The sequence below is a fragment of the Vombatus ursinus genome, unplaced genomic scaffold, assembly GCF_900497805.2.
Source record: "Vombatus ursinus unplaced genomic scaffold, bare-nosed wombat genome assembly UNPS02014459.1, whole genome shotgun sequence".
In the NCBI taxonomy this organism is placed as follows: domain Eukaryota; kingdom Metazoa; phylum Chordata; class Mammalia; order Diprotodontia; family Vombatidae; genus Vombatus; species Vombatus ursinus.
Genome location: NW_020954237.1, coordinates 79,621 through 83,534, shown reverse-complemented (window position 1 = coordinate 83,534; position 3,914 = coordinate 79,621). Strand labels below are relative to the sequence as shown.

General features: G+C 44.6%; 1 pseudogene; it reads left to right on the top strand.

Moving 5' to 3' along the window:
• The first annotated feature begins 2,683 nt into the window (after positions 1–2,683).
• On the top strand, positions 2,684–3,676 carry LOC114042440 (annotated as a pseudogene).
• The last annotated feature ends 238 nt before the right edge of the window (positions 3,677–3,914 follow it).

The following is a 3,914-nucleotide window of genomic DNA, read 5'->3' as shown; positions in this document are numbered from 1 at the left end:
AGAACATTTGTTGAGGATTTGGAAAGGGGACTCTTGGTCAGCTATGGGTTAGACAGGCCCATCTGTGAGGTGTCATCTAATTATTTAGATTGTGTCACTCTATGATTCTTGTCTGGGAAAGAAGTCAAGGTCAGAACTGGTCACAGCCACAGTATCTTCCTCTGAGACACAGAAACCTCCCCCGAGGGAGCCCAGACAAGCTGCCCCTGACCCAGCTGGGGGGAAGGAGAAGCCCCTGGGCAGTGATGCCTCCCTTAGCTGCTGCCTGGGCAGGTTTTTGTTCAGAGCTGTAGCACTGTGGGAGGCCAGCTAGAGTACTGCTGACAATAAGAGACTGCGATGTCCTCAGGTTCAGCACTGCTGGTAGTGAAAGAGAAATCTGTCCCAGATCCTTTGGCCCTGAACCAGGCAGGAAGCCCAGAGTCCAGGGTGGAAGCAAATTGAATGATGAGCCTAGGAGCCTGGCCTGGTTTCTGTTGGTACCAGTGTAACTCATTGCTAATGCTCTTACTGGCCCTGCAGGACATGGTGACTCTCTCTCCTGGAGACACAGACAGGGAGGCTGGAGACTGGGTTAGCCCAATGGCCCCTCAGGCATCTGCAATCATAAATACAAAATAAAAAATTATGAATATTCATGCCTATAATGATACCAGGACAAATCACCGTTAAAATGTTGTGAATTAAATTCTCAGTTGCGAAGACAGACTGCATCATGACCAAGGAGGGGACAGATGGTCTCTCTGTCACTCAAAATCACACATATTTCTATTCTCCCCAGACGGACAAGAGACAACCAAGATTTCACAACAGTCATATGAAAACTCAAGGCAGTCTCTGATCATCCTCCTTCACCTGGGATGAGAGAAGCAGGAGCAGAACAGATGGGCCTGAGACCCCATCTCCTTGTATCTGACCTCTGACTCCCCAGCATCTCCCTCCAAGTTCCCTTTTTAGAGCTGATTTCTTCAGCTGGCCTCATTTCCTGAGCATAAGACATGGAAAATAATATACATAATAACTGTAACAATGTAAATGTAAAGGGCAACCACAAAATAAAATCAAAAATGAATCTTGCAAAACTACCATGAACAAGCATATCTTGAAAGAAAAGATATGAGAAGACATTCCCACTCCATCCTTTTTTTTTTTTTGCAAGAGGAAGATCCACAAGTATTGTACATTGTACCTATTTTCAGCCTTTTTGATGTATTGATTGGTTATGATAATTTTCCCCCTTTTTTTCTTTTTTTTTCCTTTAAAAATTCTACTTGTTATATGAAATGGCTCTCTAGAAGGAGGGTAAGGAATACTGGGGGAAGATATGCTAAGGTTTTCAAAAAGTCATTAACAAAAATTTATTTTAACAAAACAAGATATTTAGGAAAGTCTATTTTTTTCTATGTCTTCTCCCATACCAAGGTTGATATTATACATCATTCAGTTTTATTTTGATGTTTGTCCTTTTCCATTTGCATTGTTGAACTCATTGTGTATAGTATTTTCCTATGTATACTTATCGATACCAACTGCATAGTTGTGAGAAATACAATGGATGTTCCAAAGACTTAAAACTGAGTATCACTCTGAAATCAGTGGAGAAACACCCGGGGTCTAAAAGCAAGCCACAGCACTTAACAAAGGATGGATGTTACAGAAGGGATAGAATCATGTAAAATATGTAAGATGTAAGATAAATGTAATGATATGTAAGATAACGTAAGATAAAATGCAAGGTAAGATAAAAAAAAACAAGATGTCGGGTTGGTAATGTGACAAGAGCATAAGGCAACTGTTGTGTTACTGTGTGTGTTCCATTCTTGTCCTTGTGATGTCCAGAGAAAGTGAGGAAGGCCCCCAGCACTTGGCATGAACTCCATGTGGCAAACCTATAGCAGAACATAAGGACGTTTAGTAGGATGGGTAGGCATGACTAGGGTGTCACCTACATTGCTGGAGGGAACAGATTCCAGAGAGCATTTGACAGTGTCCAGAACTAAGACAGAAAAATGTGAAACCACAGATACTGTGTTCTTTCCTTGTCTGATCACAGCTGGAATGGTGTTTTCATTTCCCATTCTAGAAAGGACCTATATTTAGTCAGTTCCAGACAGAGGAAGGCGATCTGGATGGTGAAAGCATTGAAGGCCAAACTACATGAAGATTGCAGGAAGGAATCCCGGAAGCTTAGCTTGGAGAAGGAAAGACATATCAGCTATGTAAGGGACTTCCTGACTTGGTTCTAGCGCTAAGCAATCCATAAATATTTAAGAAGCACTTCCTTTGTTTTTTGGCTAGGCAATAGGGTTAAGTGACTTGCCCAGGGTCACACAGCTAGTAAGTGTTAGGTGTCTGAGGCCGGATTTGAACTCAGGTCCTCCTGACTCCAGGATCAGCGCTCTATGCACTGTGCCACCCAGCCGCCCCTAGCAATTCCTTTGTTGCAGACACTGTGCTAAGTACCAAGGATACAAAGAAAGGCAAAAATATGGCTCTTGACCTAAAGAGGTCACATTCCAATAGGGAGACACTTGCAATAACTGTATATACTAGATAAATACAATACAATTGTAAAGTAATCTCAGAGGGAAGGCACTAGCAGCAGTGGGTGACAGAGAGGAAGAGGAAAAAGCCCCTTGCAAAAAAAAATAGGATTTGAACTGAGTCTTGTAGGAAGTTAGGGATGGCAGTAGGCAGAGTGGAGAGGAAGGACATTCCAGGTGTGGAGCACAGCAAATGCAAAGGGACAAGGTCAGGAGGTGGAATGTCAGGTGTGAAGATCAACAAGAAGACCCATGTGATTGGATCGTTGAGTATATGGAGGGCAGCAGAGGGTAAGAAGACTTGGAAGGTGGAACAGGGTTGTGAAGGGCTTTAAATGCCAAGCGAGTGCTTTCATTTGATCCTGGAGGCAAAGAGCCAGCCACTAGGGTTTATGAAGAAGGGAGGTGATATGGTCAAACCTGCACTTTGGGAAGATCCCATTGGCAGCTGCTGGACTGGAATGGAGACTTGAGGCTGAGTGAAACGCCAAATCCTCCCTTCTTCCTAGCTTCCCTCCTACTCTTGGGGGTACCACCACACTCCTAGATACCCAGCCTTACAACCTAGGTGCCGTCCTCAACTCCTTACTCTCTCTCAGCCCACATATTCAATCTGCAGCCAAGGCCTGTCCATTTCACTCTTGCAGAAATCTGTCCTCTCCCAGAGAAGGCTCTCATGCCATTGCAGCCATGTCTCTTGTAATCCCGTTTTGAGAGTTGCTTGACACCAACATTGGTGGATGAGGGAAAATAGCTTCTGCCATCACGGCCATCAAGGGTGTGGGTCGAAGATATGCTCGTGTAGTACTGAGGAAAGCAGATAGTGACCTCACCAAGAGGGCTGGTCAGCTCACTGAAGATGAGGAGGAGCGTGTGATCACCATCATGCAGAACCCCTGGTAATACAAGATTCCAGACTGGTTCCTTAACAGGCAGAAGGACGTAAAGGATGGAAAACATAACCAGGTTCTTGCCAATGGTCTGGACGATAAGCTGCGTGAAGATCAGGAGCGACTGAGGAAGATTCGGGCACAACGTGGGCTTCGGCACTTCTGGGGTATCTGAGCCTGAGGCCAGCACACCAAGACTACAGGCCGCGGGGTCGCACTGTGGGTGTGTCCAAGGAGAAGTAAACAACTTCACTGGCCTTGTGTAGTTTATATCAAAAAAAAAAAAAAAAAGAAATCTGCCCTATATATCCCCCTTCTTGCCTCTGCCATCCCCCTGGTGCATGATCCCATCACTCCACACCCAGACTATTGCAGCAGTTGGATGCTGGTTGGTCTCCCTACAACAAGTCTCTCTGCCTAATCCAGTCCATTCTCCATTCAACCATTAAAGTAGTCTTTCTGAAGTGCAAGATTGATTGTC